This window comes from Capra hircus, chromosome 5 (assembly GCF_001704415.2).
Source record: "Capra hircus breed San Clemente chromosome 5, ASM170441v1, whole genome shotgun sequence".
Classification (NCBI taxonomy): domain Eukaryota; kingdom Metazoa; phylum Chordata; class Mammalia; order Artiodactyla; family Bovidae; genus Capra; species Capra hircus.
This window is the reverse complement of record NC_030812.1, coordinates 49,585,720-49,602,531: the sequence shown is the minus strand read 5'-3', so window position 1 is coordinate 49,602,531 and position 16,812 is coordinate 49,585,720.

Here is a 16,812-nt window from a genome sequence, read left to right as displayed (position 1 = left end):
ACTGACATTTCTCCCGGTAATCTTGATTCCAGCTTGTGCTTCATCCAGCCCAGCATTTCTTATGATGTACTCTGCATATAAGTTAAATAAGCAGGGTGACAATATACAGCCTTGACGTACTCCTTTTCCTATTTGGAACCAGTCCGTTGTTCCATGTCCAGTTCTAACTATTGCTTCCTGACCTGCATACAGGTTTCTCAAGGGGCAGGTCAGGTCGTCTGGTCTTCTCCAACACTACAGTACAAAAGCATCAGTTCTTCAGTGCTCAGCTTTCTTTATAGTCCAACTCTCACATCCATACATGACTACTGGGAAAACCATAGCTTTGACTAGACAGGCTTTTGTTGGCAAAGTAATGTCTCTACTTTTTAATATGCTATCTAGGTTGGTCATATAAAAAGAGCATATTTTAGATTCACCCTTGGTCTAGGCATGATGAGCACTGCCTAATTTAATAATATAGATAAAACAACTTCTATCAAAGCACTAAATAATTTTTTAAAGACACTTAGCTTAGGATAAGAAAAATTAAATACAAGGCTACATTAGAAGTATAATAAAACAAAAATTATGTATGTTTGATTTTTGTCTATGGTTATTTCTTCTTTATATAGGAACAGGATTAATAATCTCTGAATCTCTAATAATCACTAAAGTGAATTATTTATGTAGATACAGGGAATAATAATATAATGTACCAATCAAAAATTAAAAAAAAATTAGGATTATGTACAATATCTTGAAGAGCAAAGAAGATGCTTAATTCTCCAAAATGTCACAGTAATATCATATGTGATTTTTAGAATTATGATGAAGAAAATATATGGGCAAAAATATCTGGGGTCCTGTTGAAGGGACAAGTGATCTGAGCACATCCATCACCCACTTTATCAGTGGAGATAATTTGTTTGAATAAGTTACCTCATTTGTTTTCTCAAATTAAGTTTTTCTGAGTCTCTCAAGTTTTAGGTAAGAAAGTTTGTTTACTTGTTTTAAGTGATTTTACATTAATCCCAAAGGAAGATGTCTCTGAGGTAATCCTGAAGTGATACATGTGTGCTCTTGCCATCTCTATATCAGTTCGGTCGCTCAGTCGTGTCCGACTCTTTGCAACCCCATAAATCGCAGCATGCCAGGCCTCCCTGTCCATCACCATCTCCCAGAGTTCACTCAGACTCACGTCCATCAAGTCAGTGATGCCATCCAGCCATCTCATCCTCTATCGCCCCCTTCTCCTCCTGCCCCCAATCCCTCCCAGCATCAGAGTCTTTTCCAATGAGTCAACTCTTCGCATGAGGTGGCCAAAGTACTGGAGTTTCAGCTTCAGCATCATTCCCTCCAAAGAAATCCCAGGGCTGATCTCCTTCAGAATGGACTGGTTGGAGAGACACTAAAATTTTGGGTGGACTGAAATAATTGAAACAATTACATTTTTCTCATGCCGTTCTAACCCTCAGTTTAGTCAGAAGAGAATTTGAAAAGATCTTGAACATCATACTACTCTTGCGAAAGACCTGAGATATTTGGAAATCTCTGTTTAGTTTACAAAGCATTAGGTCACATGGTCATGTTACCCATTGCTCACATCCCTTGATTTTACCTGTTCTTAATAGAAACTGCTTAGGAGATAGTTGAAGGAAACAAGAAGATAGAATATTTTCTGGGAAGCAGTTAAATTGAAGTAACTTCCTTGTGTTCCCTTCTAAATATGTAGTGTTACTGTCTAACACATCATTGGAAACCACTGCAATTTCACTTTGGAAAGATAGTCTTAAATTACATGGAGCTTGCTGAAGTGTGTTCATCCTCATCAGACACATCATTTATTATCTCCTCCAAAAAGTTTAAAAAAGAAAAAAAACAAGAGAAAAGACTGAGAAAAGAATAAAAGGGAGGAGGAGGAAAGAAGAATGAATAAGTGAGAGAATTCCAGTTAATAAGAGGAAGTTCTTCAGAGTTATGTAATAAGTCTAGTCTATGCTTTTTGTTGTTGTTCAGTTGCTCAGTCATGTCCAACTCTTTGCAACCCCATGGACTGCAGCATGCCAGACTTCCCTATTCTTCACCATGTCCTGGAGTTTGCTCAAACTCATGTCAGTGAGTTAGTGATTCCATCCAACCATCTCATCCTCTGTGTACCCTTCTCCTCCTGCCTTCAGTCTTTCCCAGCATCAGGGTCTTTTCCAATGAATAGGCTTTTCACATTAGATGGCCAAAGTATTGACGCTTCAGCATCAGTGCTTCCAATGAATATTCATGGTTGATTTTCTTCAGGATTGATTGGTTTGATCTCCTTGCTGTCCAAGGGACTCTTAAGAGTCTTCTCCAGCACCACAGTTCAAAACCACCAATTCTTCTGTGCTCAGCCTTCTTTATGGTCCAACTCTTACATCCATACATGACTACTGGAAACACCATAGTTTTGACTATACAGACTTTTGTTGACAAAGTGATGTCTCTGCTTTTTAATATGCTGCTTAGGTTTGTCATAGCTTCTCTTCCAAGAAGCAAGTGTCTTTTAATTTCATAAACTTAAAGTCATTTAGTTAGTTGAATTTCAAAAAACCTCACTAGAAAGGTAGCACTGTCATAATGTTAAGCTTTGCTAAAGACTCCAAGGACCTGAATACTTTTCTTTAGTATTTTCCTCTTTTCACATTCTCTGGTTAAGGCCTTATGGAAGATGCCATCACAAATGATAGGAGAAACTATGATGGAGTTACAGGTAGAAGCTTCTTTATCCATGACATTTTATAGGAAGTAACATCATTATTATTGAATTTTGTATATGGACTGAAAGAACTGTTGCTATGGACTAAAAGAATGTTTGCATCCCCCCTCCCATTCATATGTTAAGGGCTTAATCACTGTGTGATGGTATTTGGAGATGGAGATTTTGAGACAATCAGGTTAAATGAGGTCATGAGAATGGAGAGTCCATAATGGTATCAGTGTCCCCAGAAGATGAGGAAGATCATTGCTTTCTCTCTGCCTTGTGAGGAAACAGCTATTTGCAATCCAGGAAGGGACCTTTACCAAACACTAATGTGCCCATACCTGATCTTGGACTTCCCAGCCTCCATAACTATGAGAAATAAATGATGTTCAAGCCATTGTCTGTAGTCCTTTGTTACAGCAGCCCAAACTAAGACAATTTTCCTTGGTAGTGCATGTAGTACAATCAAAAAAGACCGTTTGGGACTCCAGATCTCGAATAGAAGCAAGACGTCAACAAGATGAAACAGGAATTATCTTTCAACTGTTTTATAGGTTCTTATTTTGTAAGGCCCTCATAAACTTGAAAGCCAAAACAATCTTTTAACATAGAACAGAGGCACCATTCTTCAGAATGATAATAGTACTAAATGTAAAAATAATTTAGAGGATGCACTAACTATTATTAGTGACAATAATAACTGCCATTATTATCTATGATGAATATTTATAGACTGTTTACTGAATGAATGGAATTTTTCTCCTTAGAATTTCCCTTCTCACTGAGCCATTTTCTAAGATGAACTGGGCAGTGTATCTGAATCCCTTTGGTGGGATTTTAAAAGCACATATGGCTTCCATTCAGGATTTCATACCCCTTTCAGGTCCCTTTGTCCATCATGATATCCCTGTTTTGGTGACCCACTGATGATGGTAAGTTGTGCCATATCTTTTGATGTGTTGGGGTCAAAGAAAAAGCAACAAAAGGAACTGCTACTTTTGTTTCCTCTATTTCATTATAGCAGTTGTGATCAGTTATGTTTTAAAGCAATACCTCTCTATCTTGTTCATTCCTGTGGGAATGTGGTTTAGTGTATAAAGCACAAATACTCTTGACTCTTAAGACAGGCTGATGACAACTACAATGTAAATACCCCACTGATCTCTTGCCTTTAATACAGCTGGACTGCTTCCCCTTACCATCAGTTCATCTGACCCAGAAAACAGAAATTTATTTTTAGACTGATTTTTAGAAAACCCAAATCAGGAGAGAAAATATCATGCAAAAAAATTCCCTTGATGCACTCCAGAATCAAACAAAATGATAAGAGAATTCATCACGATTTGATATTCTGTGTCAATATTAACCTTGAGCACTGTCTGAACTTGAGGTTAATTCTTTACTGCAAATTGTGTCTTTATACTTTCCTGGGTCATTTCAGAATATATCTTCTACTTTTGCTAAAAATTGACAGTATGTACATGCATAGTATCCTCAGAATCTACTTTAATCTAATTCTAATTATTCATAGCCAAGATTTCCTCAAAAAATATCATGTACTGATTTTGCCTATGTGTTTTATATTCTACCTACAAATTTAAAATTAATTGAAGAAACTTAAAATAAGAAATATTGGAAATTCAGAACCACTAAATCAACATACTTATTTTTACTAAGATGATAAATTTTGAAATATTCTCAAAGCAGGGACACATAACATTTATATAATTACACAATATTTCAATTATTATTTACATGTAGCCCAAATTAAAGGCTTGTGTACATAATTTTTCTCACTTGTTTATTTACAATGTTCCATGGTCTTCCCTGGTGGCTCAGATCGCAAAGAATCTTCCTGCAGTGTGGGAGACCTGGGTTCGATCTCTGGGTCTGGAAGACCCCATGGAGAAGATAATGGCTATCCACTCCTGTATTCTTGCCTGGAGAATTCCATGAACAGAGGTGGGCTGCAGTTCATGGGGTCACAAAGAGTCAGACACAATGGATCAACTAATACTTTCACTTTCATGGCATAATAGAACATTTACAAATAGCTGAGGAAAGAAGAGAAGCAAAAGGCAAGGGAGAAAGGGAAAGATATACCCAACTGAATGCAGAATTCTAAAGAATAGTAAGGAGAGATAAGAAGCCCTTCTTCAGTGGAAAATTAAAAGAAATAGAGGAAAACAATGAAATGGGAAGAGCTAGAGATCTCTTCAAGAAAATTGGAGATATCAATGAAACATTTGATGCAAGAATGGGCATGGTATAGGACAGACACGGTAAGGACCTAACAGAAGCAGAAGAGATTAAGAAGAGATGCCAAGAATACACAGAACTATCAAGAAAGGTCTTAATGACCCAGAAAACCATGATGGTGTGGTCACTCATCTAGAGCCAGACATCCTGGAGTGTGAAGTCAAGTGCGCCTTAGGAAGCATCACTATGAACAAAGCTAGTAGAGGGGATGAAATTCCAGCTGAGCTCTTTTAAATTCTAAAAGATGATGCTGTGAATGTGCTATACTCAATGTGCTAGCAAATTTGGAAAACTCAGCAGTGGCCACGGGACTGGAAATGTCAGTTTTCCTTCCAATCCCAAAGAAGGGCAATGCCAAAGAATGTTCAAACTACTGTAAAATTGTGCTTATTTCACATGCTAGCAAGGTAATGCTCAAAACCTTTCAAGCTAGGCTTCAGTAGTACGTGAACCAAGACCTTCCAGATGCACAACTTGAGTTTTGACTAGGCAGAGGAACCAGTGATCAAATTGCTAACATTCCTTAAATCATGGAGAAAGCAAGGGAGTTCCAGAAAAACATCTACTGCTTCATTGACTGTGCTAAAGCCTTTGACTGTGTGGATCACAACAAACTGGAAAATTCTTAAAGAGATGAGAATATGAGACCACCTGACCTATCTCCTGAGAAACTTGTATGCAAGCCAAGAGGCAGTAGTTAGAACAGAACATGGAACAACTGACTGACTCCAAATTGGGAACGGAGTGTGTCATGACTGTATATTGTCACCCTGCTTATTTAACTTAGGTGCAGAGTGCATGCAAGTGTGCTAAATCGCTTCAGTTCAGTTCAGTCGCTCAGTCGTGTCCGACTCTTTGCGACCCCATGAATCGCAGCACGCCAGGCCTCCCTGTCCATCACCAACTCCCAGAGTTCACTCAGACTCACGTCCATTGAGTCAGTGATACCATCCAGCCATCTCATCCTCTGTCGTCCCCTTCTCCTCCTGCCCCCAATCCCTCCCAGCATCAGAGTCTTTTCCAATGAGTCAACTCTTCGCATGAGGTGGCCAGAGTACTGGAGTTTCAGCTTTAGCATCATTCCTTCCAAAGAAATCCCAGGGCTGATCTTCAGAATGGACTGGTTGGATCTCCTTGCAGTCCAAGGGACTCTCAAGAGTCTTCTCCAACACCACAGTTCAAAAGCATCAATTCTTCAGCGCTCAGCTTTCTTCACAGTCCAACTCTCACATCCATACATGACCACTGGAAAAACCATAGCCTTGACTAGACAGATCTTAGTCGGCAAAGTAATGTCTCTGCTTTTGAATATACTATCTAGGTTGATCATAACTTTTCTTCCAAGGAGTAAGCGTCTTTTAATTTCATGGTTGCAGTCACCATCTGCCGTGATTTTGGAGCCCCAAAAAATAAAGTCTGACACTGTTTCCACTGTTTCCCCATCTATTTCCCACGAAGTGATGGGACCAGATGCCATGATCTTCGTTTTCTGAATGTTGAGCTTTAAGCCAACTTTTTCACTCTCCTCTTTCACTTTCATCAAGAGGCGTTTTAGTTCCTCTTCACTTTGTGCCATAAGGGTGGTGTCATCTGCATATCTGAGGTGATTGATATTTCTCCCGGCAATCTTGATTCCAGCTTGTGTTTCTTCCAGTCCAGCGTTTCTCACCATGTACTCTGCATATAAGTTAAGTAAGCAGGGTGACAATATACAGCCTTGACGTACTCCTTTTCCTATTTGGAACCAGTCTGTTGTTCCATGTCCACTTCTGACTGTTGCTTCCTGACCTGCATACAGATTTCTCCAGAGGCAGGTCAGGTGGTCTGGTATTCCCATCTCTTTCAGAATTTTCCACAGTTTATTGCGATGCACACAGTCAAAGGCTTTGGCATAGTCAATAAAGCAGAAATAGATGTTTTTCTGGAACTCTCTTGCTTTTTCCATGATCCAGTGGATGTTGGCAATTTGATCTCTGGTTCCTCTGCCTTTTCTAAAACCAGCTTGAACATCAGGGAGTTCACGGTTCATGTATTGCTAAAGTGTGGCTTGGAGAATTTTGAGCTGTGTCCAACTCTGTGCCTCCAGGCTGTAACCTGCCAGCCTCCTCTGTCCATGGGATTCTCCATGCAAAAATACTGGAGTGGGTTGCCATGCTCTTCCCCGGGGGGGGGGTGGGGTATTCCTGACCCAGGGAGTGAACTCAGGTCTCCTGCATTGCAGGCATATTCTTTACTGTCTGAGCCACTAGGGAAGCAAGTTATGCAGAGAACATCATGGGAAATGCTAGATTCAGTGAATCATGAACTGGAATCAAGATTGCTGGGAGAAATATCAACTATCTCAGATATGCAGATGATATCACTCTAATGGCAGAAAGTGAACAGGAATTAAAGATCCTCTTGATGAGGGTAAAAGAGGAGAGTGAAAAAGCTGGCTTAAAACTGAACATACAAAAAGCTAAAATCTTGGCATCTAGTCCTGTCACTTCATGGCAATAGTGATAGGGAAAAATTGAAAGCCATGACAGATTTTATATTCCTGGGCTTCAAAATCACTGTGAATGATGAGTGCAGCTATGAAATGAAAAGATGCTTGCTCCTTGGAAGGAAAGCTATGACAAACAGACAGCATAGTAAATGGCAGAGACATCACTTTGCCAGCAAAGGTCCATATAGTCAAAGACTACTGGTCTTTCCAGTAGTCATGTGAGAGCTGGACCAAAAAGAAGGCTGAGCACAGAAGAACTGATGCTTTTGAACTGTGCAGGAGAAGACTCTTCAGAGTCCCTTGGACTGCAAGATCAAACCAGTCAATTCTAAAGGAAATCAATCCTGACTATTCATTGGAAGGATTGCTGCTGAAGCTCCAATACTCTGGCCACCTGATGTGAAGAGGCCGATTCATTGGAAAAGACCCTGTTGCTGGCGAAGTTTAAAGGCAAGAGGGTGGCAGAGGATGAGATGTTTACATGTCATTACCCAATGGACATGAATTTAAGCAAAGTCTGGAAGACAGTGGAGGCTAGAGGAACCTAACATGTTGCAGTCCATGGGATCACAAAGATTCAGACATGACTTAGTGACTGAACAACAGCTAGCATAAATTGCATAGCACAGTATATTTTTAAAGTTTACATGAAAGAGGTTCCATGCAGTTAAAACCTGAGGTCAGTTCTCATCATCACCTTGGGAGTCAATAAAGTGGGTATGTGGGTTTAACCCCAAGTCCACCAGTCACTAGCTATGGTCAAGTTAATTCACTTTGTGTCTGAGTTTCTTTTTCTATAAAATTAGGCTAATACCAATACCTAATTCACTGCATTGTTGTGAAAACAGTCCAGTTAATGTCTCAACAACTGATTTGGTTTCATCATTTTATGTTACTTGGAATCCTTATTTTAATGAATAAATACTTGAGAACAATTTAGTATTAATAATACAAACATGGACTTTACATTAAGATCATTTTTTTCCACCTGCATAAAAGTATCAGTAATTGAAAGAATTACATGAATGATTGTCTCTTCTCCCTACAATAAACTAAACAATTCCCTTGATTTTAGTTCTGGTAAAAGTGATCCTTATGCTCCTTGCCCAAATCTCACAGTAATTATCTGAATCCAGAAACAGTAAATGAGAAATCATAAAGTTATTTTTTTAGAGGATGGACTTTAGAATCAATAGGCCTGAATTTTGAGGCTCTTCTTTTCAATAGTTGTGTGATTTGGGGACAAATTCATTAAATTTGAAATATGGTAATGAGTTTAGTGTAGGCAGGCACTCAGTATATAGTAGTTCTTCTGAATCCATAAATTCCTTTTTTGACTGTCTTATTACTTTTGTTTTATGAGACTTTTGTGTAAGATATGAAGCTTAAATAAATAATCCATTACCTTAAGTTTATAAATTGTTCCACAATTATTATTTTTAATAATAATAAAATATTAAAATTTAATGATAATAAAATATTAAAATTGTCATAAAAATTTGCCTGGCATATAAAAGGACTGTATGCTATATATAATTATAATTATATTTTCTAGACTAATTATTCTGTTGAGGATTGTGAAATAGCAAAAGAAAGTTTTATCATTGATTTAATTGTTGCCTAAGTTTAAATTGTGCACAGGGAAATGTAGATGAAACAGAGAAACAGGAAAATGGGATGATCAGTGGATAAGGTCATAACTCAGCCTCCATGAGGCAATGGGGGGAAAACATGGGAAGCCATAAATTCTAGCCTGAGGGAAACAGAAGCTATAATCCATGCTATATATGCCAAGAGAAGACATGGTGCAATGTAATGTCATCTGTAGTTTCTGTGGATTTTGTTGCAATAGTTTACAAAGCGGTTGATCTTAAGTAGTTTTGCTTCCAGTAAAAGGAGTGGAATTGTTGCACTGGATGGTAGTTCTGTTTTTAGTATTTTAAAGAATGTCATACTGTTTTCCGTAGTGGCTGCACCAATTAACATTCCCACCAACAGGGCACAAGGGTTCCTTTTTCTCCATATCCTCACCAACATTTGTTTTCTGAGTACTTTTTGATGACAGCCATTCTGACAGGTGTCAAGTGATAACCTTGTTGTGATTTTAATTTGCATTTCTCTTATGATTTGGAGTGTTGAGCATCTTTTTGTGTGCCTGTGAGCCATCTGTATGTCTGGTTTGGAAAAGTGTCTATTCAGGTCTTCTGCTCACTTTTTGATTGGGTTGTTTGTTATATTGATATCGAGTTTATCTGAACTGTTTATATAGTTAAATATTAACCCCTTTTGGCTACATCATTTGCGAATATTTTTTCCCATTTCTCACAGTAGGTTATCTTTTTGCTTTGTCATTGGTTTCCTTTGCTGTGCAAAACAGGAACATTTTCTACCATTACTGAGTGGGAATGAGCGCGTGCTCAGTCATATCTGACTCTTTGCGATCCCATAGACTGTAGCCTGCCAGGGTCCTCTGTCTATGGAATTTTCCAGGCAATAATACTGGCGTGGGTTGCCATTTCCTACTCCAGGGGATCTTCCTGGCCCAGGGATCAAACCCACATCTCTTGCATCTCCTGCATTGGTAGTCGTATTCCTTATCAGTTTGCCACCTGGGAAACCATCCTATTATCTCCAGTCATTGATATAATGCAGTGAAGTGAAGTGAAGTTGCTCAGTCGTGTCTGACACTTTGCAACACCATGGACTGTAGCCAACTAGGCTCCTCTGTCCATGGAATTTTCTAGGCAACAGTACTGGAGTGGGTTACCATTTCCTTCTCCAGAGGATCTTCCAGACCCAGGGATTGAACCTGGGTCTCCTGCATTGCAGGCAGATGCTTTACCATCTGAGCTACCAGGGAAGCCCATTGATATAATAGCTGTAGAATATTTCATTGTGCAAATAACTGTAATTTACTTACATTTTCTTATCATTCAATTTTCTCTATTACAGATAATGCTGCAGTGCATAATACTGAATGCAAATTTTTATGACTCTAATGATTTTCTTAGTTCATTAGGCACTCTATCTATCAGATCAGGTCCCTTAAATCTATTTCTCACTTTCACTGTATAATCATAAGGGATTTGATTTAGGTCATACCTGAATGGTCTAGTGGTTTTCCCTACTTTCTTCAATTTCAGTCTGAATTTGGCAATAAGGAGTTCATGATCTGAGCCACAGTCAGCTCCCAGTCTTGTCTTTGTTGACTGTATAGAGCTTCTCCATCTTTGGCTGGAAAGAATATAATCAATCTGATTTTGGTGTTGACCATGAAATTAAGAGACTCTTAGTTCTTGGAAGGAAAGTTATGACCAACCTAGATAGCATATTCAAAAGGAGACATATTACTTTGCCAACAAAGGTCTGTCTAGTCAAGGCTATGGTTTTTCCAGTGGTCATGTATGGATGTGAGAGTTGGACTGTGAAGAAGGCTAAGCACCAAAGAATTGATGCTTTTGAACTGTGGTGTTGGAGAAGACTCTTGAGGGTCCCATGGACTGCAAGAAGATCCAACCAGTCCGTCCTAAAGGAGATTAGTCCTGGGTGTTCATTGGAAGGACTGATGCTGAGGCCAAAACTCCAACACTTTGGCTACCTAATGCGAAGAGTTGACTCATTGGAAAAGACCCTGATGCTGGGATGGATTGGGGGCAGGAAGAGAAGGGGAAGACAGAGGATGAGATGGCTGGACTGCATCACCAACTCGATGCAGATGAGTTTGGGTGAACTCCGGGAGTTGGTGTTGGACAGGGAGGCCTGGTGTACTGTGATTCATGGGGTTGCAGAGTCAGACACAACTGAGCAACTGAACTGAACTGAACTGAAGTGTGTTAGAAATTGTTATGATAAGAGACATTGAATTTAAATTGTGCTTCTAAGTGAAAACATTTTAGAGTAAACTTGGACCTAGAGGAGGTGTGAATACAGTAGTTCTAAGAAACTTTACATCTCTATGGGTACTCTCTCACTGAAATATTAAAGCACAATGTAAATTTCAATCAAGTTGATTTTCAGGCCTGGAGAAACTTGTGTGTTTGAGAAAGCAATATGATGTTTTATTGAAAGGACATATTTATTTGTTGCAGTGCTAAATTTGCCTGTCACTTTTGCAGTTAAACCATGGGATGGGGTAGAGTGAGGAAGAAGAAAGGAAGGGGGTCCTCTGTGGGGGCTGTTCCACACAACATTCATGTATTTTCTAAAATGAAGCTTAATGGAAAGAGAAAAGTCGGTAGAACTTAGCAGGCATGTGAATGAATGACCAATATATCACATCTGGTATTCTCTGAGGAAATGGAAATTTACATGCAGAAGACGAAAAGTATATCTGCATCTAGCCTCTGTATAAATTCAACTGAAAGCTTAAAATATGTTTACTTTCCCTAAGAGATTAAAAGAAAATGATTAATCAAACAGTTAACTATCAATATATAATTGCTTTGGCATTAAAATTTCATGGTACAGTAGAATTGGCCTAAGCATTGTTGTTGGTTAGTCACTAAGTTGTATCCAACTCTTTTGCGACCCCATGGATGGTAGCCCGCCAAGCTCCTTTGTCCCTGGGATTTCCCAGGCAAGAATACTGGAATTGGTTGCCATTTCCTTTGCCAGGGGATCTTTGCAATTGAGGGACCAAACCCTCATCTTCCACACTGGCATGTGGATTCTTTACCACTGAGTCACCAGGGAAGTCCTCTGGTCAAAGCATAGCTAATAGACATTTTGAAAGTTTGAAACAGATGTTTGAAAATGTGATATTTGCAAGACTAAATTTCAAGGAAAAGCTTAGACAGATTTGACCACAAAGTTTTATTAGATGTTCTAATTCCATCACACAATCCTTCAAAGTTATTACCAAGTTTTATATTTGATTCTTATACTTATTGTAAATGGCACCATTAGCCAGGAACCAAATTCCCAGTCAAAGTGAAATAAAGATGGATGGCAGAATTTTGTCTTCCTAGTGATGTGGAGCTTGGCTCTATAGTCTATCTTGGTTCCTTTATGAGATCTTCATAGTCTAATGTGTGCTAAAGCTACTAAGATTTCTATAGCCCTGTGACTCTGAACTTTCAACACATTCCAGTAATTGTTTTGATTGATGTTATGATTGTTCTTGTTGACCAGAATAGGATCTTCAGCCAAGTTAAGCAATATCCTCCTTTCTTTCATGATCACTGTGCAGGCACTTGAAATGAACCTCATGCTATTTCCCAGAATCCTTTTAATTTAAAACACTTTGATTGGTAAATTTGGATTTATACTACTCTATTATACTTTTGGAGAAGGAAATGGCCACCCACTCCAGTAGTCTTGCCTAGAAAATCCCTAGAAAATCTCCTCCACCACGGAGGAGCCTGGTGCAGGCTACTGTCCATGGGGTTGCAGAGAGTATTATACTTTTACTCACTTTTTCATTTGTTCATTATAGTGATCATGCTTAGAAACTTCATATATTTTTCTATATAAGGACCTTTGGTGGTTCAGATGATAAAGAATCTGCCTGCAATGTGGGAGACCCAGGTTTGGTCCCTGGGCCCAGAAGATCTCCTGAAGAAGGGAATGGCAACCCATTCCAGTATTCTTGCTTAGAGAATTCCATGGACAGAGGAGCCTGTCAAGTTATAGTCCATGGGGGTCCCAAAGAGTTGGACATGACGGAGTGACTAACACATACACACATAGTTAATATTTTATACTGAAATTATCTTTGCCTATAGCTGCAAATATTAAACTACAGTGCCTCTCAGACGTAATTGTTTACTTGTACTTTATTCTCATATTATTTATAACTTTAGAAATAATCGTTATAACTTATTGGTACATGCTCCATGCTCAATTATTTACATGTGTTATCACACTGTAGTATCATCACAACAGCTCTTGAAAATGTACGACTTTCAGATAACAAGAAACAGAAATGAGTCAAACATGAAAGATTCCAGTGCCAGCGTATTTTGCAACATTATGCTATTGCAGTAAACTCCTTCTGTTCCAGCTAAGGGAAAAGGTCTTTGCTAAATCTAAATCTCTTAGAATTTACTGACAACAGATTGCTGGTGATGCACTCCTGGAACTAAATAATTTTCATTCACTAAGAGACATTCCAAGTTAAGTGCCTTCGATACAGAATTTTCATAGTATGAGACATTTTCTTATGTTTCACTGAAATAATTTCTTTTTTTAGGATTCTGATGGAAAAACTAGAGGAAAAACTCACGGGAAGACTTCATAAAACATTACACTGTTTCACTAGACTAAGAAAAGTTGAAAAAAGGAAACTGAAATTTTTTGTTGATTTCTTTTGTTAACACATATTACTGTAGAGTACATGAGGTATGTAACTTTACTCATTTACTTCATTATCCAATACTGATATCTTGAGCCCCTGTTCTATTATTTGGTGGCATAATAAACCTAGAAATACCATGATGAGCAAGGTATCTCCAAGGAGCTCAGAGTTTATGCAAAAGTGCTTCCCAAACTTGAGTTTACAATGCAGATTTCTAAGATCCACTCTCACTCATTTAGATTCAGTAGATGTGGAGATGGACCCAAGCATCTTTATTTTCAATAAGCCCCTAGGGTGGTGTGATGCAGATTAACTGTTCCATGAACAGCAGTGATTTAGTGGGGAATCATCACTACGAACAAGGCTAGTGGAGGTGATGGAATTCCAGTAGAGCTATTTCAAATCCTGAAGGATGATGCTGTGAAAGTGCTGCACTCAATATGCCAGCAAATTTGGAAAACTCAGCAGTGGCCACAGGACGTTTTCATTCCAGTCCCAAAGAAAGGCAATGCAAAGAATGCTCAAATTACCGCACAATTGCACTCATCTCACATGCTAGTAAAGTAATGCTCAAAATTCTCCAAGCTAGGCTTCAGCAATACGTGAACTGTGAACTTCCTGATGTTCAGGCTGGTTTTAGAAAAGGCAGAGGAACCAGAGATCAAATTGCCAACATCTGCTGGATCACTGAAAAAGCAAGAGAGTTCCAGAAAAACATCTATTTTTGCTTTATTCACTATGCCAAAGCCTTTGACTGTACTGGAGTGGGTTGCCATTTCCATCTCCAATGCATGCATGCATGCATGCTAAGTTGCTTCAGTTGTGTCCGACTCTGTGCGACCCCATAGACAGCAGCCCACCAGGCTCCCCTGTCCATAGGATTGTCTAGGCAAGAACAGTGGAGTGGGTTGCCATTTCCTTCTACATGGATCACAGTAAACTATGGAAAATTCTGAAAGAGATGGGAATACCAGACCACCTGACCGGCCTCATGAGAAACCTGTATGCAGGTCAGGAAGCAATAGTTAGAACTGGACATGGAACAACAGAAAGATCAAGGCATCTGGTCCCATCACTTCATGGGAAATAAATGGGGAAACAGTGTCAGACTTTATTTTTGGGGGCTCCAAAATCACTGCAGATGGTGATTGCAGCCATGAAATTAAAAGACGCTTACTCCTTGGAAGGAAAGTTATGACCAATCTAGATAGCATATTGAAAAGCAGAGACATTACTTTGCCAACAAAGGTCCGTCTAGTCAAGGCTATGGTTTTTCCAGTGGTCATATATGGATGTGAGAGTTGGACTGTGAAGAAAGCTGAGTGCTGAAGAATTGGTGCTTTTGAACTGTGGTGTTGGAGAAGACTCTTGAGAGTCCCTGGGACTGCAAGGAGATGCAACCAGTCCATTCTAAAGGAGATCAGTCCTGGGTGTTCTTTGGAAAGAATAATGCTAAAACTGAAACTCTAATACTTTGGCCACCTCATGTGAAGAGCTGACTCATTGGAAAAAACTCTGATGCTGGGAGGAATTGGGGGCAGGAGGAGAAGCGGACGATAGAGGATGAGATGGCTGGATGGTATCACCGACTCGATGGACATGAGTTTGGTTGAACTCTGGGAGTTGTTGGACAGGGAGGCCTGGCGTCCTGCGATTCATGGAGTCGCAAAGAGTCGGTTATGACTGAGCGACTGAACTGAACTGAACATCAACAGAGGAATGGATAAAGAAAATAAGAGCAGTATAAACTCATTTCAGAAAGTGTGGAACATGCAGAAAAGTGAAAATAAGAGAGTGCAACTGTACCACAACCACAAAGTGTGGTTCAAATGAGTTAAGGCCTGTGTATACTTTCAGATTGAGTACTTTTAAACTATGGTTATTAAAAATATGACCAAATGACTCTGTTAAAGATAAAACTTCCCATGAAAGAAATGTAATAGAGGCAAAAATAGACTTCACACTTGTTCAAAATATAGACCAGCGTTGTACGTGTAAAGAATGCAGGACTGGGAGATAGGGGCTTGGTTGATATCCAGCTGTGTAGCAATTCCCAGGTCACTTCCCCTTTTTGGAAGTCAATTTTCTTAAGTGGCTCTAAAATTCCATATGGTAAGTTCCCTATGTACAAATGAGTTTCATTCTGAGAGCACATTTGTAAATCTGATCTGTTCAAAAGTCCAACAAAGTTAACTTAGGTACCTGCCTAACATAGTCGGCTATATACCAATGCTTTTAGGCTTGCTTCTGTATATCCTGGGCTTGAAATAAAGTTACTGTACTACTGTACTCTATACAATTGTTGTTTAGTTGCTAAGCCATGTCCAACTCCTTTGAAACCCCGTGGACTGTAGCCTGCCAGGTTCCTTTGTCCAAGGGATTTCCCAGGCAAGAATACTGGAGTGGGTTGCCATTTCCTTCTCCAGGCGCTCTTCATGCCCAGGGACCCAAGCCATGTCTCTTGCATTGCAGGAAGATTCTTGAGTATTCAGGGTTGATTTCCTTTAGGATTGAGTGGTTTGACCTCCTTGAAGTCCATGGGATTCTCAAGAGTCTTCTCTAGCACTACAGTTTAAAAGCATCAATTCTTTGGTGCTTAGTCTTCTTTATGGTCCACCTCTCATATCCATACATGACTACTGGAAAAACCATAGCTTTGACTATACAGATCTTTGTCAGCAAAGTGATGTCTGCTTTTTAATAGGCTGTCTAGTTTTGTCATAGTTTTCTTTCCATGGAGCAAGCGTTTTTTAATTTCATGGCTACAGTCACTGTCTGCAGTGATTTTGGAGCCCAAGAAAATAAAATCTGTCACATTCTCCCCTTCTATTTGGATGGGAATGGGCAAATTTAATTCAGATGACTACTGCCATTGACAAGAATCCCTTGACCACAAGGGATTAGTTTTGTGGAGTGTGGAGTAGTCCTCATAGTCAAAAAAAGAGTCTGAAATGCGGTACTTGGGCACAGTCTCAGAAACAGCAGAATGATCTCAGCTTGTTTCCCAGACAGCTTTATATATAATAGCTCAAAGTTGGAAGCAGCCCAAATGCT